Source organism: Lolium perenne, chromosome 3, assembly GCF_019359855.2.
Source record: "Lolium perenne isolate Kyuss_39 chromosome 3, Kyuss_2.0, whole genome shotgun sequence".
NCBI lineage: Eukaryota > Viridiplantae > Streptophyta > Magnoliopsida > Poales > Poaceae > Lolium > Lolium perenne.
The window spans coordinates 33,623,422-33,648,420 of NC_067246.2; the positions used below are offsets into that span (position 1 = coordinate 33,623,422).

Below are 24,999 nucleotides of genomic sequence, written 5' to 3' on the forward strand. Positions count from 1 at the left end.
AAAGAGCCGATCCACCCATGATTCGCACGAGGTGTACGAATATATGGTGGTCCTGCTTGATCAATATAAAGCTAAAACGATCTACTACGATTTAGGGTTTTCACCACATAATCGGAACATCCTACTCGTGATTGAGCCTGGCGGCCACGCACGGTGATCGTAAACCGACCCTAGACAAGGCCTAAAAACCAACACGAGGTTGATCCCCGGAACATCCTGTCTAGGGCTAGCAAACTACACCCTACGCGCCACTGGATCCTTCAACCCGTTTGTAAGGCCTAACTATGCAGATATTAAACTAATCCTTGAAGAACAAGGAGCAACCATAACGGATCGGATCTACTAAATAATGATCAAGCGGGGTGCCGCCCCTACACCTAAGATAGGTGTAAGGGCGGCTAGACGTCTCAGGGTTGCACTACGACAGCATATGATACGATGAACAATGCTAACCCTAACACATCTAAGATAACTACGTTGCTCACCATCAAAAAGGCTTCAGTACGAGCAACGCATGAACAGCGAATAAACTTGTACTGCCTAGATCGCAAGATGCGCTAGGCAGCATGATGCTTACCCGGAAGAAACCCTCGAGACAAGGGAGTTGGCGATGCGCCTAGATTGGTTTGTGGTGAACGTGATTGTTGTTTATTTCATAAACCCTAGATACATATTTATAGTCCGTAGACTTTCTAACGTGGGAATAATCCCAACCGTGCACGAGCCAAACTCTAACTAACCGACACGTATCCTATCATATTTACAGATACAAGGGCAAACTAGCCCAAACTTTGCATATAAGGCCGATTCATGTATTTCTTCCATGTATATCCTTCAAGCCCATCTTGATCGCGGCCCACCTCTGACTCGGTCAAATTCTGGTGATAACACATGCCCCCCTTGTTTTGGAATTGATAATTCCAAAATCACTCTGCTTTTCTTCGTCGGGTCATGTCGCGGCAGAGCAGAACCGTCACAGTATTCTTTATCATGATGCCCTGCCTTCTCAACTTCTCCGCAAGATTTGATAGCTTTAGCATCACTTCCTCGGAAACTGCAATGGCATTAAATCTCCACTAGGCTCCCCCTTATTTAACTGTGCCGACCGATTCACCTCTTAATCCCCCTCCTCTGTTTTAGCTATCGGCACCGAAAAACCCTCTCTCCCTGTAGCAATGTCTTCTTCTTCCTCCGTCTCCTCCGGCCTCTCTTTCCAATCCTCTTCCTCGAGCGAGCCGATGTCCGAGCCAGAGTGGGACTTCGACTTCATACCAGATGGCCCACCAGAAACCCTCGTCGGATCAGATGGCGACCTGCCCCTGACTGATGGGGAGGGCGACCTCCAGTTCCTCATTGAAGGGGAACTGGAGAGCAAGAGCGAGGATGACCTCCACTCCTGGGGGAACCCCACTTCCTCCGACAAGGAGGAGGAAGAGGAAGACGAGGACGAAGAGGAGGAACAGGAAGAAGAGGAGGAAGACGACTCCTCCTCCTCCGCTGGGTACCCGCCGGCGAAGCGCTTCCGCGCTTGGGCGGACAGTGAAGATGATGATGATGACGAGGAGGAAGAAGCTCCGGCCGAGGGCTTGGCCAGCAGCGACGAGGAGTTCTCCGGAAGCAGCGCCGGCGGCAGCTACGATGCCGACGACGAGGGCAGCGAGGATTAGTAGAGTAGGATCAGTAGTACTTCGAGCAATCGGCTCTTCTTTTGTTCCCCCTTTCTTGAGCAATCGGCTCTTCATTGTAAAAAACCCTCCTTTTATTAATGAAGAAGTATTTCCAATCAACTTTTTGCCGACAGTCAAAGTCAAACGATCTCCCAAAAGAGCCGATGGCATCGCATCGGTCTCTACCATAAAAACACGAGTAAGGCCGACCCAGCTGCTCCTCCAAACGGTAACCTGCGACCTCCGTCTGAGAAAGCAAACTCAGATCCCCAATCGCCGCCTGAGCAGTTCCAACTCACGGCCACCCGCATCCCAGATCTCGACCGCGCCGCCCCAACTCTACAGCGCCTCCAATGGCGGAATCATCCAATACCAACACCATGGTCTCCGGTCTGAAGGTAATCTTTAACCTCCTCTCGCCATTCGAATCAACGTTAGGATTAATAGCAAACACCTGAATTAATGTTCTGTTCCGTTATCAATCTTAGGTTTCAGACATCTTACTACCACATCCTTCTCTCGCAAATTCTATGTGCCTCGGTCCCCGTTCTTCCGAGAGTTCCGCTCTCTTAATTTCATGCGAGGCTAACAGAATCCCCTTCGTGAACCAGAACTTAGATCTGTCTTCCTGGGCCGACTGCCTGCGAGCCTAGCCTAATCCTCCTGAGGGTTGGGTGGCATGGTACAATAGAGTATCCAAAACCCACTATGCCACCTGGGAAGCCATAGGGATAGCCGATGCCTTGTCATTATCATTGTCTCCCCTTGAAAAGAATGAAAATATTCTGAAAACCATCGGCTACTTCTGGTCTGATGCACTGAACTGCTTCATGTTTGGCCATGGCCCTATGACACCAACTCTGCTGGATGTGGCCATGATCACAGGCCTAGACATTGCATCCCCAAGCCCTTCTACATTCAAGCTGCCGAAAGTTCCTTTCACCCTTTCCTCTAAAAAAGAATGTACCAGCTGGGGTGCCTACCTCAACCGTTATATGAAAACCAAGGGCCCTGTGACAGAGAGGGAACACACAGCCTTCCTGAACTTCTGGCTGGAGCACTTCATATTCTGTGGCCCATCACTCGCCCCTACCAAGAATTACCTTTTCCTGGCCTATGAACTTGCCAAAGGCACCCAACTTGGCCTTGGCAAACTGTTTCTTGGAGAGGTCTATCGATCTCTTCAACTGATGTCTGTCAAACTGTTCTCTCAAAAGACAGTTAAAACTGGAGGCCCCTGGTGGTTTATTCAGTTATGGGCTCAGCTGTACTTTCAGAACCAGATCCCAGACTTCCCACCTTTGGCTACCTGTACCTTCCCAGATGCTAATGGAAAGGAGATCCGATGCACCAGCTATGGCCAAGCTTTGTATGGTCTCCTGTGCAGGCTGATCCCTAAGGAAGCAGCAGGGTGGTTCAAGATTTTCTTCCAAGGTTTGGACAACCCCCTGTTCTTTCCTTATACTGAATCGGCGAACTTTGAGAACCCAGTCTCCTTCCGATTGGATAACTTTGCCGATGACGCTAGCACCCGGCATTTGTACTCTATCATGATTCGTCCTTGCTTTCTCCTAGTTGGCATGAGTACCTCAAACCGGATCATCAAGCCTGGTTATGAGTCTTACCAACCGGTAGTAGTGGCCCGACAACTTGGTCTCGGGCAGGTGCCTCCACACTTCTTCCTAAACCACCTGACAGCAAGCAGAGCTGAACTGCCTGACATCCTCACTGGCCAAAGGTGCTATACCTTCTTTGATGCTCTGGCCATTCCAATTCCCTACAATCTCCGTTTCACCTTCACTACCGATGGTTTCGAGACTTGGTGGTCCATGTGGAAGACCCATGCCTTCAGAAGAGCTCTAGGACCGCTGCTAAGACAACTTGATGCCGAGTATGACGTTCCTGCAGACCAGGTACCATTACCTATAAATTTCTTGCAATGGCTTATGGTGATTGTCTATAACCTGACTCCATCTCCTGGCAGCAACAAAATGGCCCAGATCCCACGCAAGCCGATGGCTCCCCCTTCGAATTCCTTCCTCCGGCCCCAGTGGTTCTCTTCTGCCAGAGCTCGCCTCCCTTGAAGAAAGTCATAATGCAGAGTCAGCCGATTTCACCGAAATCGGCTCCCAAGAGTAAAGCATCTTCAGGGCCAGTTGCCCCCCGAGCTTCGACTCAGGCGAGGACGGCAGTGATGAAGGTGGCTGCCAGAAAGACCCTGAAGCGCAAAGCTCCTGCCCAAGAAAGCTTGCACGTAAGTTGACTTGTGCCCTGTCCACATTTATCTGCTTTCCCAGTCTTTTGCCGCATGCTTGTACTTCTTTCTACAGACTTCCACCGAAGAGAACTCCAGCGGGGATGCAGAGTCCAACCAGAGGGATTCGAGCTCGGGCAACTCCGAGAGGTCCACCACGCAGAGCCAGACGGGCTCGCCAGCGCCGGCTTCTAAGAAAAGGTCGATTCCCGAGCCTCCTGCTCCCCAAGCCTCGATCAAATCAGGGTCACGCGTGAAGCGTCGATGCGTCAAAAGGGCTCGCAAAGACCCACGAGCTTCTCCATCAAGCCAGGAGGTCTCAAATGTAATTATCTCCCTGGTTTATATTCCATGCTAACCCACTGCCACTTGGATCGGCTAATTACTTCCTTTTGCAGACCAATGATACCTCTAGCGGGGACGTCGAGGAGGTACTGATGCCGTCCGCCACGCTAGACCTAGCCACCTCGACGATCGTGGCTGACCAAGTGGCTAGCCTAGCCAAGTCCATGGAAAAGCCGATTATCACAGCATCGGCTGCTCTTCCTACCTTGGGAGAGGTACACCCCACTTCCTTGGCATCACTTTCTTCGTTGTATACTAACACCACTTTTGTTCGTCTTGTCAGGGTTGTGATCTCTCAAGCTTGCTGACGTTCGATCCTGAATCCATCGAACCAACTACTTCCAAGGCAAGTGAAGAGCCCAGTCCTAGCACGGTCCATGGTCCACTCCATCGTCTCAAGGATTTGCTCTCCTCCTCAATTGAGACCCTGGTCAAAAATTCCGAGGAAGTCAAAGGCATCCTCGAAGATATCCAGCCCCATCTCCCTATGACACTGCAAGTGAAGCTTTGGCCAGCTGTGACTCTGTCGGTCTTCAAGTCAAGGGTGCAGTCGGCTCGCCAAAGGATTAATCTTCGCCACACCCAGCTTCCATTGAGAGCCGATATTGCAGACAAGTGTCAATGGCTCAACGAGAAGAAGGCTGCTTTAGACGCCAAAACTGACACTTCTGCCAACAGCGCCGAACTCGGGACCCTGCGTAAGGAACTGGAGAACCTTGAAGAGAGGGTCAGGGTGACCAAGAAGCTTATCCAAGACAAGGAAGCTCTTATTGCCCACTCTCAAGAGGAAGCAAAGGGCCTCACAGCCGACCTGAAGACCGATCTGTCTGAAATTCGTACCCTGAGCAGTCAGCTGGTGACGGGCAAAGACGAGGACGACGAGGCTGAGATCGCCGAGGTGGACCGCATCCGTGCTGACGCCCTTCACGCCCTCAGCGTGTTTCTTCAGTAGGGCCTTTCTGTATAAAATTGTCAAATGTTTTGCTGAACTTGTACCTCTAGAGTCGATGACTGCGCGTCGGCTCTTTACCGTCTGAAGTCGATGTCTCTGCATCGCCGAGGTTGATCGGCTGTTTTTTACTGGCCGATTTTCCTATCGGTCCCTAATATTTTATTGCCCATGTTCATGTTTATGGCATCTGTCTATCTGATTATGTGCCCCCCCGAGCCGAATCTGTCAGGTTACTGCAGATATCGGCTCTGCAGTTATCCACAGAACCATACCTGAACATCGGCTCTGCAGACATGACCAATGCCGATTTCCTCGAGCTCACAAGCCGATGTAAACCCATACCCTAGCTTTCCGTCACCTGTTAGATCGACACTAAATACAGGGAGAACGTGTGGTAAGGATAATACGGGCCGATTGCTGAAATCGGCCTTCATCTTGATTGTAACCGGAACTTTTTGGAATTGTCGGGGCCGATCGCGTGGAACGGCTTCCTCCTTGCCCTCGCTATGAGAGCAGCTGCCCTCGTCTCTGTCCTTACCAGGGTGGTGCCCAAGTCCTACCATGTTGATGTTGAACGAGAATCTTGGCTGGCACCTCCCAGGGTACGTGCATTCCACCATGTCGACGGCGTATGCCGGTGAATTCAGCACTTCTGATGCTGCCAACGCGAATGGTAGCGGTGGACGGGACTGGAGTGGCATCTCTCCTTGGTAAGTCCCGAGAGCTGGTCCTGACGGAGAGTACCGATGCCTCATGATTTCCTTGATCACCCGAAGAGCGACACGCTCCAAAGTGTTCACCAGGCTCTCAGAATGGCGGTGTAGCGAATGAGCTACCATGAAGTTAATCTCCTGACGCAGAGACCTGGTGCGTTCTTCTGACGGGGCGGACAGGTCCACCCCATCGAGTGTGCCTTCAGGTGAGAACCCTTTCCACCTGATGCCATGTGAGCGGGTTCTGTGAAAAGAGCCGATGAGGTCGGCTTCGAGGATTGCTTTGACCTCGTCATACTTCTTCTTGAGCTCCTCGGTCAGATCCTCGTACGTGACTGGAGTGCCGTCCGCCATCTCAGATGTAGATGGCGATGCGGTTGATGTCGCAGATTGTCCCACCGGGCGTGCCAGAATGTGTTGCGGTCAGAAACCCACCGGCGAGCAGCGACGGGCAACACAGTAGAGCCGGGAGGCTCCCAGGACTGCGGCTGGCCCTGGTCCCTCCGAGCGACGGCCCGCAAAGACTCGGCACGCACGTCCGATGCTGGTGCAAGGGCGTGCCACCTGACCTATACATGGTTAGGAAGGTGATGGATGTGCCTCGCTTAGTTTCCTGCATGGCATACACGTAAACATTAAATACGAGCCTCGATCGGCTCTCAGGTTGTCCTGTGAATCGGCTCAAAGAGCCGATCCACCCATGATTCGCACGAGGTGTACGAATATATGGTGGTCCTGCTTGATCAATATAAAGCTAAAACGATCTACTACGATTTAGGGTTTTCACCACATAATCGGAACATCCTACTCGTGATTGAGCCTGGCGGCCACGCACGGTGATCGTAAACCGACCCTAGACAAGGCCTAAAAACCAACACGAGGTTGATCCCCGGAACATCCTGTCTAGGGCTAGCAAACTACACCCTACGCGCCACTGGATCCTTCAACCCGTTTGTAAGGCCTAACTATGCAGATATTAAACTAATCCTTGAAGAACAAGGAGCAACCATAACGGATCGGATCTACTAAATAATGATCAAGCGGGGTGCCGCCCCTACACCTAAGATAGGTGTAAGGGCGGCTAGACGTCTCAGGGTTGCACTACGACAGCATATGATACGATGAACAATGCTAACCCTAACACATCTAAGATAACTACGTTGCTCGCCATCAAAAAGGCTTCAGTACGAGCAACGCATGAACAGCGAATAAACTTGTACTGCCTAGATCGCAAGATGCGATCTAGGCAGCATGATGCTTACCCGGAAGAAACCCTCGAGACAAGGGAGTTGGCGATGCGCCTAGATTGGTTTGTGGTGAACGTGATTGTTGTTTATTTCATAAACCCTAGATACATATTTATAGTCCGTAGACTTTCTAACGTGGGAATAATCCCAACCGTGCACGAGCCAAACTCTAACTAACCGACACGTATCCTATCATATTTACAGATACAAGGGCAAACTAGCCCAAACTTTGCATATAAGGCCGATTCATGTATTTCTTCCATGTATATCCTTCAAGCCCATCTTGATCGCGGCCCACCTCTGACTCGGTCAAATTCTGGTGATAACACATGCCCCCCTGGTTTTGGAATTGATAATTCCAAAATCACTCTGCTTTTCTTTGTCGGGTCATGTCGCGGCAGAGCAGAACCGTCACAGTATTCTTTATCATGATGCCCTGCCTTCTCAACTTCTCCGCAAGATTTGATAGCTTTAGCATCACTTCCTCGAAAACTGCAATGGCATTAAATCTCCACTAGGCTCCCCCTTATTTAACTGTGCCGACCGATTCGCCTCTTAATCCCCCTCCTCTGTTTTAGCTATCGGCACCGAAAAACCCTCTCTCCCTGTAGCAATGTCTTCTTCTTCCTCCGTCTCCTCCGGCCTCTCTTTCCAATCCTCTTCCTCGAGCGAGCCGATGTCAGAGCCAGAGTGGGACTTCGACTTCATACCAGATGGCCCACCAGAAACCCTCGTCGGATCAGATGGCGACCTGCCCCTGACTGATGGGGAGGGCGAACTCCAGTTCCTCATTGAAGGGGAACTGGAGAGCAAGAGCGAGGATGACCTCCACTCCTGGGGGAACCCCACTTCCTCCGACAAGGAGGAGGAAGAGGAAGACGAGGACGAAGAGGAGGAACAGGAAGAAGAGGAGGAAGACGACTCCTCCTCCTCCGCTGGGTACACGCGTAAAAAAACTACCAAGTGGACGCATCGATCTGAAACCTTCACCACCATCCATATCTGTTGCTCATTGTATCTTATTTTTACAATACAAGTAAATCAAATAGTTACATTAAGGTATACTTGTCCAGAGATATATGATGCTAAAGTTTGATATTTTTGTGGATAATTTTCAAATTTCTTTTATGACCACTTTTGAAGTTCCAAATCTTGTGTATAGGTAAGGGTTATAGCATGTTACATTAGAAAATTGAATAAAAATAATGATATCAAATAAAAGTAATCAATAATATATTTTGTCTTTTGTTTTCAGCCTGTAGATCTTTACTTTTCTAGTACATGCACTATCTAGTTAACCAATTACCTTCGAATTTTCAATTTTTTTATGATTTTAATTTATTTCTGATATGCCAACATACGTGGTGCCATACTTTTTTTTGTTGTTGTTGCAGTCTACAGAATATTTGCCAATACCATATAACTATTGTACTAAGAGCTTGATTCAATGTTGAGTAACTTTTGACTTGCCAATATAAGCATGCATTGCTGTATTAACTCTCTTCTGTTGTTCAATGTCCAATTGTCTATACCATTTGTCATGCATACTACACCACAATTTTCACTGCTACTGTTGTGTTGGTCATCTTAATTACCTGAGCATATTATTCTGGGCCTAAGCAACATTGCACGCTACCACTGCCCTTGTCTTATGATCTTTGCACAAACACAAATGTACACCGCTTTCCTTTCATTTTTCTCAAATGATCTTTCTTTGCACCAAATGTTGTTCCGCCTGTATGAGCCTACTCAATGGATCGATGCAAAACGAAGGACCTCATACTTTGTCCTAAGAGTGGACTAAACATATATGAGGCTTCTCCTACTCTGCTCGATTGAAATCTTCATGCTGCTCGTAATAAAAACGATGGGTGTGCTCTCATGATTTGGCAACTCTTAGAACCTAACCTTACTCTGATTAATGTCATCCTCTTATTTTTTTGCAAAATTCTGGTCATATTTGTAGCTTAATCTTATATCTTGATATTGGAGTTTCATACACTTATATCCTGAAAGGAAGTTGCTAGATGCTACAATCATATGCTATCAATTATTTGTCAGTGAATTACAATAGTCAGCAAACATAAACTTGATGTTCTGAATTGTTTTTGGTCCCACATGTAGATGTGTGTGTGTGGCGTTCATTATGTGTAGTTCATTGGATAAATGCAGCCATAAAAATCAAAATAATATTTCTCAATTTCTATCATGTAGCCTTTTCATAGTTTTGATTTTCTTAGTTTCCAATTTGATCTGACATAAGTTTATCTGTTGAATCGGAAACATTTATCTCTACAATGGAGCTTTCTTGATCAACCATTGTTTTTTGTATCCTTATCAATTGGATTAGATTGGTAAATCCAATCGGACCTGAACTCTTAGTTTTTACTTAGATCAGTTGGCAATGAAATCTTCCACTTCTCTCATGCAGGTTTTAGCTTCTACATATTTTGAGCTGAAGCAGTCAAATGAAGATCTGCCTTTCTATAGAATGACAGCAAATGGAGAAGATTTCTAGTGTTATTAATGGATCTAGTATAAATGTTGAGTATCCATGAGTACTCCCAGCCGTGATGTTGTTGTCCTTTTTGTTTTTCTGAATGCTATATCAGTGTCCCTTGAGAATCAGATCTCCTATCAGGTGGGAACATGGTTTTGAATCTTTCCCTTTGGCAATGAGTCCTTTGAAGCCCCGTTAATCATCATTGTCTATTTTTCTTGATTTATCAGATTTCCACTTTCCAAGATTTTGGTCCAAAAAGTAGAGAACTAGTGAGTTGGCTATTGCTGTTGACTGTTCACAAAGGTTGTGATCAGGGCACTAGCTAGGGTGAAAGCGAGTCTGTTGCCCTCTGCAGTTGCTGCTTGATGCTTGATGCATACTACTATCAGCATTATGCATAGGTGCACTTGGCATGTGGTTTGACAAGTGAACTTCTGAAGATTCTTGAAGCAACTTCTGAAATCCATTGGAACAATGCAGTTCATCCTGGGCTCTGATGATGAATGGAATGTTCTTTTTTTTTATATTGAATGGTATCCTATTTGCATTTAAAGCAGTCACATAGACAATGTTGAGTGGAAAAAGAAATAGGGGCTTTCTATTCCGTGTAGACGAGGAAAAACCTACCAGTTGGAACAAAACGACCTGGACCACAACAAACTCGCCCTGCCGATCCAGTCTTGTATATTAAGGTAAGCAGTGCAGTTTCATATCATAATCACATCAAAAGACATTTCATCAAACGAATAAATTGACATTATTTTCACGTCATAGAATCAAACACTAACGCCGGTAGGCACACATACAGATGTTTGGAAGATAACACATCTCCACTTCAACTCGGACATCGCATCAGTGTTTCATAATTCATACTTAACTAATTGAGGCTTGTTGCATCCTGCAGGGTCTTGCGGTGTGGCCCAAAAGGCGTCGCCATGGTCGTCCTCCTCCGCGGTGGAGGCGGAGTGAGCCGCGCCTGCCCTGACCGACTCGGTGAGCGGGACAGCGGGGATGGCGGATGTATCGGTTCACGGCTTCCACCCTGAGCAACTAAACACATATACTACAAGATCAAACATGTACGGATAACCTGACTAGGAATTAAGATGTAGTGCATGCATGGACTATGAAGCCCGTACCTTGGGCCGCCGCCGAGCACGCCAAGGTACAGCATATGAGAGCGAGGAGGGCAGCGGTGATTGTGAGTGAGGAAGAACGCTCCATGATCGATCGCTCTCCAGATCCTCATTGCTGCGTCACTTTATATATAGGCCAACAGCAGTCAAAGAGTCAAAGTTGTGTCCAACGAAGAAAAAGGTAGGCGAGTTCTCTTCTTCCTCCTTTTGTGACGTCTCTCACATGCTTCCTGCTGCTACAAGTATGCTACCGCTACGACTAACAATGGTCCAGGTCGTCCGTCGGTCAGTGCTACAAGTATCTCGGAAATTCATCTGATGACTAATGCAGTGGCATGCGTGTACACGCGTACTAGTGTGTGCCGCTGGGCCGTGGCGGCCGGACCGCGTTGTGCTGTGTGTCTCCATTGTCCAAATGCACTGGAAGTTCAGTGTTTACTGATTTGCATTTTCAGACGGCCGGTCAACTAAACGTGCATTTCTCTCTCTACTTGTGTGGCACTGTGGCCTAGCTCGTTGCTCATGTTATTGCAGCACTTTAATGACATTGACCATCATAAACACACACAAAACTTGTTGGGCATTTTTTTTCCTTTCAAACAGAAATTAGGCACTTTTCCGCCGACTTCTAGCGAAACATCCTGTCATGTTCTTGATTTGATGCCTGTCGTTGCGCAAATACGATAGAGGAAGAATAGGATTTGAGTGCAAATATGCAACCTCCCGCCCTGTTATATTGATTCGAGTAAGGAAACTCTGAAAGGCTTGCAGTAGTTCAGCAGTCACATGGTCATTTGTTCAAGACAGGCAACTCCCTTTTCATTAGTGCGTAACTGAAATACATAGTTTTATACAATCAAGAGAAAAGCAGAAAAGGGGATGGGAAAAGGGAGTGCCCTTGCATGGGTAGGAAATCTGCTAGTACGTGCTTGGCATCGAGCACTCACTACGGGGCAAAAAACCTACCAGTGCGACTAAAGCCTGCAGTAACAGAGTTAAAGTTCAACATTCACAAGTATCACGCACGAGTACAAAATGCAATAGAGGCTAAACAGAAACAAAATGCTTTTACTGTCTTACGATCATCAGAGTTGTAGATAAGTTCTCCTCACCAAATCCGCAGCTTTCTGCAGCAAACCTTGAGCGTCAGTAGTTTAGAAAGGAGTACATAGCCTTTTTCATTTATTTCAGCGTTTCAAAAATTGAAGAGTTTACAATCATGGATCAGATAAGGTTGAGATATGTATCAACCATCTAAAGATGAAAAGCAACATATAGCTATCCATTTTGCAATCTACTAATATAACGCTACCTATTAGCCTGGAAAAAGAAGTCATGTGTAACCGTTAGCAGACGGTTGCATCCAGTAACCATAAGCTCCCGCTGATCCACTGGGAGAAGGTACGTTCATTGTTGTATCCAATGCACAGCTCATCGGATAACAGCTCATCGGATAACCTGCAACAATTACACGCGGTATATATGCTTGAAACCCCTTCTGTCTTGACTTGTAATGTTATTTCTATTAAACTGTTCCTTTCGTACTAGTCTTAGACCATCAACTCATGGGCATATCCTCAATTAATGAACCCAAGCCGTCATGCTTGCATAACACTAATTAACCATCATCATATTTCAGGCACTGGTGGAAAAAAGGGCTTTGGTCGCGGTTGGCAACTGCCATTAGTCGCGGTGGCCCAACCGCGACCAAAGCAGCGCGACTAAAGGCCCCCCCCTTTAGTCGCGGTTCCTTACGAACCGCGACTAAAGGCCCGTCCACGTGGGCCGCAGGGGAGCGCCAGGGCGGAGGACCTTTAGTCGCGGTTCTTCTGGCCAACCGCGACTAAAGGCCTCCGCAAGGTTTAGGGTTTTAGCCCCCCTCCCCCTAAATCTGGTTTCTTTTTAATTTGTATTGTTTTATTTCTTTTGGGTTTTAATTTTGAAGGAGTTTCACATATTCTACGGTACTGTATACATACATGCATATGAATGTACAATTTCAAACAAATTTGAAATTAGAACCAAAAAGAATTCAAGAGGAATATACAATATATATTCAATATCGGATGACCATATACAATATATATTCAATATCGGATGACCATATACAATTTTGAACAAGTTAGTTACAAATTCTGGTGCATATAAAGTTCTACGTCATCGTAATAGTGTTCTCCTCTAGGATCGATGACTTCCCTCGCCAACCATCCAGCTAGTTCCTCTTGAAGTGGTCGGAAGCGAGCTTCTGGACTAAGCGTCTTCCGGAGGTTATTCCTCAGGATGTTGTTCTCACACGTCTGGTCCCGCTCATTGCAGTATCTCCGGATCCTCTCACAAACATAGTATCCACATAGATTGGTCCCCGGTGGCTGAATATCCCCAGTCGTCCGCACTGCCATTTTAAAATGTAGCTCCTTTTTGAATTCACCGACCTTGGTATCTACGAACCGTCTCCAAACCCTACGAGGCAAAGAAAATTAAATAAACAAGAGAGTTATTAATTAGTTACTTGATATTAGTAAATGATGAACGAAATAGGCCGATCGATATAGAGCGCAAATGAATGAAAATAATTACTTTTGCATCATTTTTCTCATGTCGCCCCAAATCGCCGGATCCATATTCAGAGAGTCGTGGACGAGAACTGAGGAGGTCTGAACTTTAATTACCATAAGAATCCGAGTGGAACCTGCGGACACGATACATGCACAGTCATGCATAACTCATCGATTAGCCACATACCATAAACAAAAGAGAATGTGCTCAAGACAGAAACACTCACCCAAAATGGTAAGGAAATAGAATATCACTTTTCTGTTGCTGTTTTCTAATAAACCGCCACAGGTCATCCTCCACGTCGGCGGGGTGGTGTTCTAACACATATGAATTAACGATGTGTGGGTCAATGAACCCAACATCATGGATGTTCCTTATTCGCATTTCCCGCTTCTTCATTCTGCATAATATATAGCGTACACAACAAGATAGTTAGGACAATATATATATATATATATATATATATATATATATATATATATATATATATATATATATATAGTGCAGGCCGGCAATGAACGAGATGGGGTAGAAATTAATAAATCACTTACGTAACGTAGCAAGCGATGATAGATTTGTCGAGGTCGCGCAGATTGAACAGCTGGAACAATTCACTCAGAGGAATTTGTACCCAGTAATGTTTGAAGTGATGCTCATATCTAACTTCCGCATAGATATACTCTTTGGCGTTTTTATGTTTTATGTAACCCTTGTACCAATTTAGCAGACCTAGCATTTGTCGAGGTAGATCCTCTTCCTGCGCAGGCTCGACGAGAGGGCCATTCTTCACATATGTAAATACTACGTCCTTCATTGGCGCCTCATCAAGGCCTAGCAGTGCACGAAGAGTGATACCTAACTCGGCCGCTTGTTCTCTGGCACTCGTTACAGTCAATCCATGTGCTGCCGCAGCTGCTATGATATCGGGGGCATCCGGATCGGCGGCTTGCACTATGAGCGGGGCGATCGATTGTTTACTTTGTTCCCCGAGCTGGGCAACTTCTTTCCCCCTTTCTAATTTTGACTCGGCCTCGTCCTTCAAGGCTTTCTTCTCCGCCAACTCTTTCCTGTTCTTGAACGCGAGTGCTTGCCTACGAAGTTCACGTAAATAGTCGTCAGGCAGATTCTTCGCGGCTTGGGACGGTGTGTTCAAAAATGACTTAGCCCACTGCTTTTCCTTGTCAGAATATACTGGCTTGGGCTCGCCCTCTATTTTCTTCTTGACGCTCGCCTTCCATTTCTCTAAATCAGCAGCCGCGCCCGCCTCGACTTCCTCGGCACTACTTTCCCAAGACCTCCTGGGGAGAGGCTTCAGTGATACCTCCGGTACCTTTGTTTTCTTAGGTACGTAAGGGTCCGGGTTAATAACCCAGGACTGCTTCTCGCTTCTTCGCCGGAGGTGGATTGGGGCGGTACCGGTGTCGATCACCCGCCGGACGAGGACTGGGGAGCGGCGTCGGCTGACGTGAATGAGGTGTATTAGGTGAAGCACCACCGCCACCGTCACCGCCACCGCCACCGTCACCGCCACCGCCACCGCCACCGTCACCGCCACCGCCACCACCACCACCGTACGGGGGTGGACTTGTTGGCGCCTCGCCTGGAAACTTGATAAATTTCTTCTGCCATAGAATGAACTGGCGCTTGACATCTCCAAGTCTTTTCACCCCTTCAGGTGTAGCAATGTCAATATCCAGGTCCTCAAACCCTTGGACTATCTCCTCCACCGTGACACGAGCATAGCCATCTTGAATGGGGTTGTTGTGGTGGAGTGCTCCAGGTGGTAAAGCACTGCCGATGGCTACCTTCATGGACATGTTCCCGATAGGATAATACAGATGACATGCTTTCATCTCCTTTATATCGTCCACGGGGTAGCGAGGAGGCTCCGGTGCGATAATTTCGACCACCGAGGCTCCGGTGCAGTAATTTCTATCGTCGGTGCACCAGCCGGTGAGGCCTCCGTGGAAGCCACGCTGCTTCTTCTCCGCTGCGGCTTCCGAGATCCATTGGATGATCTTCAGCATGTCGCGCCCGAGCTGCATCTCTTTCGGCGACTAGTACACTCACGGTTTTCTTCATCACATCCATTTCCGTTACCAACTTCGCCACAACATCTGCATCCCGATCCATCTTTCTCTTACGGCCACGTAACCGTACGGGTCATCGTTCTGGGGGAACCCTATTTTCCACGGAATGGGCCCCATGCCTCGTATACGTCCTCCGTGTTCAGGATTCCCGAGGGCTTTTGTCAGGGCGTCGTTCTCTCTGTTGAACCTGATCCTCCCTCTTGAGCCTCCCTCATTGCCTCAATAAGCTTTTGGGTGGGTGTAATTATTTTGCCCTGATAAACACACTCCCCTGTCTCCGGGTTCAGCGATCCCCCATGCCCGTACCACCAGCTTTTGGCCCTTGGGTCCCATCCCTCCGTACCTGGATGGATTCCTCGCGCCCTCAGCTCGTTCTCCATCTTCTCCCACTTAGGCTACCAAAAGCGATACCCTCCTGGCCCCATTTTATGATTGTACTCCTTCTTGGCCGCATTTTCCTTATTTTTTTTCGATAGTTCAAGGAACTGCTCCGATTTCTTTTGCTTCACAAATTCTGGCCAATCATGTTGCAGTTTCTCATATTGTCCTTTGAAATCCGGAGTCTTGCCCTGGTTGACAAAGTCATGGGCTAGATTTTGCTTGTATTTCCGGAATGCGTTGGCCATCCTAGAAAGAGCGAACTGTTTGACTAGCTTGCGCCTCTTCTTGTTTTCCGCAATCTTGTTACCCTCCTCATCGTATTTGCGGTATTCCGGAGGTAGAACGAAATGTTCCATAAGCTTGTTGAAGCAATCTTTTTTTTCTCTCTTATCGACAAAAGTGAAACCAACACGTGCCTTCTTTGGCTCATTCCACTCCTGGCGGGTGATCGAGACGTTGTCTCTAACAACGGCTCCGCATTGGCTGACAAACTTGGTGGCATTCTTGCTGGGCTCCAGCGGCCTGCCGGTTGCTTCGTCGACAACATCGATGGTGCATGTTTCTCCTGCTTTCATCGTCTTGGTTGCGCCACGCTTTGACGACGTACTCGATTTTTTCGACGATCCGGCCGAGGGCTAAAATAAGAAAGAGAGTCGCGCGCGTTAGTACACACACATTTATTCAAATCAGTTAGTTTGTATCACCATACGCTCAATATGTATATATATATACCTCGGCGCCGGAGGTGGTTGCTACTTCCAATTGAAGATCGTCGTTTATCGACGTTTCTTCGGCATCATCTGCTTGCTGACGGCGCCCTTCATCTTCACCCTCAAGGTTCAGATAAGAAGAGATATCATCTTCTTCTTCTCCGGTCGGCACATATGGAATATCGCCTTTTATGATGCCGAACATATGGTCTTCAGCGTCCGGATCATAGTTGTCCAGAATCGGGTCAGCTCTATCGTCCGCCATATGTCAGTCCTGAAAACATGTAGTAAAAACAAATTAATTAAGTGAAGAAGGGGGGCGGTGGCGGTGGCGAAAGGGCGGTGGCAAAAGGAGGGGGCGAGGAAAGGGTGGGAGAGGGTGTCGCGGTATATGCGGGGTCGCGGTGGCGAAAGGGGGGCGGCGGAAGGTAGGCGCGCGGTGGCGGTGGCGAAAGGGGGGCGGCGGTGGCGGTGGCGCCGCCCCCTCGCCGCGAACAAAAAAAACCCGCATATACGTAGGGGCGGCGAGGGGGGCGGCGCATTTTTTTGAGTTCTTTTATAAGTGATAAAATACAAAAGTGAAAATTTAGTTCAATTTTTTGAGTTCTTTTAAAAGTAAAAAAATACAAAAGTAAAAATTTAGTTCATTTTTTTTGACAAACTTTTGTTAAGTTATTTTGTTAAGTTATTTTTGTTAAATTTTGTTAAGTTATTTCTTGTTCAATTTTTTTTGTTAAGTTAATTAAAGTTTTTGTGAAGTTCAATTTTTTAGTTCTTCACATAATTTACTAGTTGGCATTTTTACTAGTTTTTAATTAAAACAACTTAGTTACAAAGTAAAAAAACAAAAAAACAAAAAAAAAAGTGGGCCAGGCGGCGCCCCTGGCCTTCTCTCTCCCTCTCTGTTCTTCGTCATCCTCTGCCAAGCGCGCGCGCGGCAGCGGCGTGTGGCGCGGCGGGCAGCGGGCGCCGCTGGCACGTGGCGCCAAGGCGGCAGCCGCGCGGCGCAACGCGTTTGGCGGCGGCGGCGCAACGCGTACGGCGCGTGGCGCTCGAGAGCAGCGCGCGGCGGCGACAGCGCGCGCGTGTACTGTGGCGGCGCGCTGGGATCGAAGTGAGAAGGGGGCCGGAGAGCGCGCGGCGGCGGACGACGGCGACGTCTTGAGGCGGTCGACGGCGGCGTGTGGCGGCAGCGCGCGATCGGCGAGGCGGCGGGCGACGAAGATCGATGGCGACGGAGAGAACTCGGCGGAGAAACAGAGATGAACCGCCAGGCGCGCCCCGCACGAATTTATAGGGAGCGACCTTTAGTCGCGGGTGGGGGGCCCAACCGCGACTAAAGGGGTACCTTTAATCGCGGTTGGCCTGCCCAACCGCGACTAAAGGGTATTTTTCGGCGGGTTTCGGTTTCCGCGGAAAATACCCTTTAGTCGCGGTTGGCGAGGCCAACCGCGACTAAAGGTATTTTAATTTCTTTTCTATTTCAAAATGTGAAAAGTACATATAATATATGAATAAATTCAGAAAAATAAAACTAATTCATTTCAAAATCTGAAAAATACAAATAATATATCAAAAAGTAAAGAAAAATAAAACTAGTTCATTTAAAAATCTTAAAAATACAAATAATATATCAAAAATTCAGAAAATAAAACTAATTCAATTCAAAATCTTAAAAATACCAATAATATATCAAAAAATTCAGAAAAATAAAACTAATTCATTTCAAAATCTTAAAAATACAAATAATATATCAAAAAATTCAGAAAAATAAAACTAATTCAATTCAAAATCTTAAAAATACATATAATATATCAAAAAATTCAGAAAAATAAAACTAATTCAATTCAAAATCTTAAAAATACAAATTATCAAAAATTCATAAAAATAAAATTAATTCAATTCAAAAGTTCGTTGGCCCCCTCTTCCCGCCTCTTTCCGCCGACCCCCTCTTCCCTCCTCGTCTTCCCGCCATTTCTTCCCTGTCTTCCCGCCTCTTTCTTCCCGCCAATTGTTTCCCGCCAATTTCTTCCGGCCTCTTTCTTCCCGCCAATTTCTTCCCGCCACTTTCTCCCCGCCTCTTTCTTCCCGCCTCATGTCTTCCCGCTCCCATTTTTCCCGCCATTTGTCACTACATATAGGTAGCCCGGCTTGTGACATCACATCTCTACAATCTCTCATCACTCTCTCATGGCTTCCGCCGCACCCACTCTAACCTACCAGCAGGTGGAGGAGCTTTGCGCCTCGAACTACCCTTGCCCTCCGGGCTACCGCGTCCCTGCCGGCTGGAGCCTAAGCGCCGGCGGCGTGCCGGTCCCTCCCGTCCCTCCGGGTACTGCGCGCCGGGCGGCCATCACGAACCACTACTACCTCGACCTCACGCCGGAGCAGCGGATGAATCCCCGCTGGCATCCCGATAACCAGCATACTTGGGACGCCTTCTTCATCAATCGGCGTGAGAGGGCGCTCGCCAGGTATGAGGAGGACGGTCTGCCTCCTGGAAACTTCCACGAGGCCGGCCATCGGCTATGGTGGTACGGCCGGACTCTGCAGAGCGTCATGGACTACATCATGGCCGGCGATATCCCCGCTGCGCTACCCTCGATTCGAGCCACGAGCGCCGCCCGGCAGACGACGACGGCAGCAGCGACGACGCCGGCAACTTAGAAGGCGACGACTACCAGTACAACGGCGGCGGCTATGAAGACTACGAGTATGCATATTATACGCCTAGGCAGGAGTATGACTAAATCACTCCAAATTTCATGTATGCAGGAGTATGACTTAGTCACTCCAAATTTCCTATATGCGGAGTATGACTTAGTCACTCCAAATTTCATGTATGCAGGAGTATGACTTAGTCACTCCAAATTTCATGTATGCAGGAGTATGACTTAGTCACTCCAAATTTCATGTATCATCAGTGCTATCTCGAGTCAATTGAATCATTCGAAAATGGACACCAAACACATCACGGGTAATATAATTCACATGATTCATTCAACAAAGTTTGGTACAATTAATAAATTATTACACATCATTTCTTCCCTTGTGTCCCTGCTTGCTTACGATTGTGCCGTATCCATGGAGCATCCTCATCATTTAACTTAATGCTTGGGTCGGTGTTCACTTTGAAGGGCGGAATTTCAGCAAACATATTATAATCTTCGACATGTCTGTCTTGTCCTCCACTCCCACGATGTTTCTTTTCCACTGAAAGAACAATGTGGCGCTTTGAATCATCGCATGATGTGCGATCGTTTTCTTATCTTTCCGTTTCCTCGGTTTGCTACTCATGTCCTTCACATAGAAAACCTGAGCGACATCTTTCGCTAGGACGAATGGTTCGTCAAGATAACCAAGATTGTTGAAATCCACCATTGTCATTCCGTATTGCTGGTCCACCTTTACCCCACCTCCTGTTAGCTTGAACCATTTGCACCGGAACAAAGGGACCCTAAAGGAGGGTCCATAGTCAAGTTCCCATATCTCCTCTATGTAACCATAATATGTGACCTTTTGCCCATTCTCGGTTCTTGCATCAAAGCGGACACCACTGTTTTGGTTGGTGCTCTTTTTATCTTGGGCGATCGTGTAAAATGTATTCCCATTTATCTCGTACCCTTGGAAAGTCGTTATAGTCGAAGATGGTGTCTTGGCCAACATGTACAGCTGATCTACAACCTTATTGTCACTCATTAAATGTTTTCTCAACCAAGCGCCGAAAGTCTCCATGTGGGCCTTCCTAATCCAGGATTCGGGCTTCCCGGGGTTGTCCGAGCGTAAAATATTCTTGTGTTTCTCAAAGTACGGAGCCACCAAGCTGGAATTGGTCGAAGCGTGTGGTGTGCTTCGATCAGAGAATGGCCGTCCATACATATCATTGATTTCCTTCCGATCGTGCCTTTTCCACTTAGTCTCCCCTCGTGCCGCGATTGAGGAAGACCAATCGGCTTAAGGTCAGGAACAAAGTCAACACAAAACTCAATTACCTCCTCATTTCCATAGCCCTTGGCGATGCTTCCTTACGGCCTAGCACGGTTACGAACATATTTCTTTAATACTCCCATGAACCTCTCGAAGGGGAACATATTGTGTAGAAATACGGGACCGAGAATGGAAATCTCATCGACTAGGTGAACCAGGAGGTGCATCATAATATTGAAGAAGGATGGCGGGAACACCAACTCGAAAGCGACAAGACATTGGATCACATCGTTCTGTAACCGTGGTAGAACTTCTGGATTGATTACCTTACGAGAGATTGCATTGAGGAATGCACATAGCTTCACAATGGCTACTCGAACATTTTCCGGCGAGAGCCCCTCAAAGCAATCGGAAGCAATTGCGTCATAATCACGTGGCGATCGTGAGACTTCAGGTTTTGGAACTTTTTCTCCGCCATGTTTATTATTCCCTTTATATTGGACGAGAATCCCGACGGGACCTTCATACTTTGCTCAGGCATTCAAAAAAGATGACCTTCTCTTCTTTGGTCGAGCGTAGGCAGCACGACCTTGAAACCGTTCCGGATGCGGGTCATCGGGGTCTTTCAAACTTTGCTGGTCCTGCCGTGCTTCCTTTGTATCATTTGACTTCCCATACACGCCCAAGAAGCTTAGGATGTTCACGCAAATATTCTTCGTAACGTGCATCACGTCGATTGCAGAGCGGACTTCTAGGACTTTCCAATATTCTAGCTCCCAGAATATAGATTTCTTCTTCCACATGGCTACGTGCCCGTCAGCTCCCTTCGGAGCTGATTGTCCGCCAGGACCCTTTCCAAAGATGACTTTCAAATCCTTGACCATATCAAATACCTCAGCACCGGTGTGTTCCGCAGAGCTTCGGCCGGTGATCTGCCTTGCCGTTGTAATGCTTGCCTTTCTTTCTTCTTGGATGACCTTTCGGAAGAAATCGACGATGCCCAAGGTACACGTTCTTCTTACAATTTGGCAAATGTACACTTTCGGTCTCATGTAAGCGGTGCGTGCATGCATTGTATCCCTTATTTGACAGTCCCGAAAGGTTACTAAGAGCAGGCCAATCGTTGATGGTTACGAAAAGCAACGCTCGTAGGTCAAATTCCTCTTCTTTGTGCTCATCCCACACACGGACACCAGGTCTGCCCCACAGCTGTAAAAGTTCATCAACTAATGGCCTTAGGTACACATCGATGTCGTTGCCGGGTTGCTTCGGACCTTGGATGAGCACTGGCATCATAATGAACTTCCGCTTCATGCACAACCAAGGAGGAAGGTTGTAGATGCATAGAGTCACGGGCCAGGTGCTATGGCTGGAGCTCTGCTCGCCAAAAGGATTCATGCCATCCGTACTTAGACCAAATCTTATGTTCCTTGCGTCAGCTGCAAAATCTTTGAACTCTCTGTCGATCTTTCTCCATTGCGTTCCATCTGCGGGGTGTCTCAACTCCCGTCCGACTTACGGTCCTCTTTGTGCCATCGCAACAACTTGGCATGCTCTTTGTTCCTGAACAGACGTTTCAACCGTGGTATTATAGGAGCATACCACATCACCTTGGCGGGAACCCTCTTCCTGGGTTTCTGGCCCTCAACATCGTGACCGGGGTCATCGGCTGTGATCTTATAACGCAATGCAGTGCATACCGGGCATTCATTCAAATTCTCGTATTCACCGCGGTAGAGGATGCAGTCGTTGATGCATGCATGTATCTTTAGAACCTCTAAACCTAGAGGGCAGACAACCTTCTTTGCTTCGTACGTAGTGGCGGGCAACTCGTTATTCTTTGGAAACATATTCTTCAACATTTTCAGCAAGTTTTCAAATGCCGAGTCAGCTACACCTGCCCGTGCCTTCCATCTCAGCAAATCCAGTGTGCAGCCCAGCTTTTTCAGACCATCATCGCATCCGGGGTACAACGCCTTTCTGTGATCCTCTAACATGCGATCCAAATTCTCCCTCTCTTTTTCGGTTTCGCAGCGTCTCCGCGCATCAGCAATGGTCCGACCAAGATCATCAACGGGATCATCACGTGCCTCTTCTTCACCTTCCCCTTCACCTTCCCCTTCACCTTCAGCATCCTCCATGAAAGTATCACCGAAATGAGCAAGATAGCTTTCATCGATGAAATCATCCCCTTCTTCATCTTCTTCCATTATAACCCCTCTTTCTCCATGCTTGGTCCAACAATTATAGCTTGGCATGAAACCGTGCCGAAGCAGGTGCATGTGAACATCTCTTGAGGAAGAGTAACCCTTCTGATTCTTACATTTAACACATGGACAGATAACAAAACCCCCTGCTTGTTCGCATTAGCCACTACGAGGAAATCTTTCAAACCCGCACTGAACTCGCCGGAGAGTCGGTTACCGTACATCCATTGTCGATTCATCTGCATTATTATAATATAAAATATATAATTAACCATCATGCATTTGTTAAACTAACTAGCTACAAACAATATAAATTAAACAATGAACTACACACACATGCACATTTTATCAACGACACATCAAAGGTTCAAGTTGCTAACCGCGATCGAGGAGGAAAAAATAAATGAGAAAGCTCAAGTGTGGCTCCAACACTTCATATCATGTTTGTTTCATGCTCTTGGGGCATTTCATCAAACACCTTATGTGCATAAGAGGAACCAAAAGCAAACCTAACACCCACTTGTGAAGCTTGTGAAGAGAATGGCACCAAATGGCTAAGTGTTGGCTGCTGGATGGGTATATATAGGGGAGGGGCTTTAGTCCCGGTTGGCCTGGCCAACCGCGACTAAAGGCCTTCGGGCACCTTTAGTCGCGGTTGGCCTGGCCAACCGCGACTAAAGACCCCCCACGTGCACCGGCTGGCCACCGAGCGCCTGGGCCCAGGCCTTTGGTCGCGGTTCTCCTCCCGAACCGCGACTAAAGGTACCATTAGTCGCGGTTCCTGCAGCATCGCGACTTATGGGGCTCACCCGAAGCCTGTTTTTCCACCAGTGAGGTAAACTCTTATGTAATGTATGCAGCCCTTTAAGTATAGTCACATTCATTTTGTTCAGTCTATATGACTTCTGGGCGCTAGGTTGTTAGAATTTCAAGATGGCATGCACCTTTTGTATGAAAATATATAGATCTATCTGTTATAACAAAAAATGTACGTATCCATTACTTGTTTCTTGTTACTCTAGAAATCTTAAATCTCTAGTTCTCTACCCAAACAACAGGTGCACTGAGTCTCATGTTGCTTATCAGGAATTAGCTGGCTTCTTATTTTATCTAGCTCTTTTCGATTTTGTGCATTACATTTTCCAAAGGGACTTAAAGTGGCGCCCTACATTCCCATGTTAAAGACTTTGATACTCAATGACTGGTGTTTGGATGCTGACCTCAGCGCAGTAATTCTTTTTATCCAACACTCGCCAAATCTTGAGAAGCTTACTCTTGAACTTCATCAGGTACATATTTTGTGCATGGATATTTGTGTGCCACCAAATTACCTCTCATGACTTCTGAATCATTGCAATGTTTGTTTGCTACATATAGAGATTCTGTTCTTCAATGGTGACACAAGGAAGTAGGAACCCTTTGGAACGGACATTTGCATTTGACCATCTTAAGATGGTAGAAATCAAATTTGAAAAGGTTGATGCGAGAATTGACAATATCCTGAAGATGTTGAGCACCTGTGGTATAGAACTTGAAAAAATTAACATCCGACAAACCAGTACAAGTACTTGATCTGAATGTAAGTTAAAGTATTTGAACTCTTTATGCCTCTTCTATTTACGCTGTTTGTCTCTTTGTTTTGTAGTTACTAACCGAGCACTAAAGAGTAAAGAGAAGCTCAAACTTGAATAACTAATTAAATAGGCCTTTCCCCTCGCGTCGCTCTCGCCAAGGGCGACTCGGGGGCGACTCCGACCCCCAAACCCTTGCCGTCGATGGAGTCTTCTCCCCCACGACACCGCCGGAGGAATCTGCCGGGCAAAGCCCGGGCAGACAACGGCGGTGGCTGGGCGTTCCTCGCGCCATCCTTAGGTCCTGGCGGCAAATCTGGGCGGGGCCGGTGAGGCGCCGGCGCGCGGGCCTTCTGGCGAGTGGAGTCACCATCACGGCGAGTGGTGGTGGACGCCTCCGGTGGTGAGCCATGCCGGCGGCGGAGGTATGGGTTGGGGCGGGCTGTAGGGGGAAACACTAGGTCCTCTTCTCCTCACCTCTCCATGGTGTTGGCGACCAGCGGTGGTGGGCTGGTTGTTCGGCTGCGGTGTTGCTCAGGCGTGAGCGGTGTCTCCGGACCATCACTACAAGAAAAGTTCTGATAGACAACGTCTCAAAATCGTCCGCTAAGGGGTATTTTTCGTCGCCTATGGGCCTAACCCGACGATATGGGTTCTGTTGTGGAAACTGCGTCAGGCAAAGTCCTACGACGATTTTTTCGGTCCGTCGCGCTTGGGCGCCCTTCCGCCACGGAAAATCG

General features: G+C 47.5%; 1 long non-coding RNA gene across 1 annotated transcript; it reads right to left on the reverse strand.

Moving 5' to 3' along the window:
• Positions 1–10,414: 10,414 nt before the first annotated feature.
• On the reverse strand, positions 10,415–10,914 carry LOC127338067 (uncharacterized). Its single transcript, XR_007874188.2, has 2 exons — positions 10,821–10,914; positions 10,415–10,731 (listed from the first exon to the last, which is right to left on the reverse strand). It is a non-coding gene; the product is annotated as an uncharacterized lncRNA (long non-coding RNA).
• Positions 10,915–24,999: the final 14,085 nt, after the last annotated feature.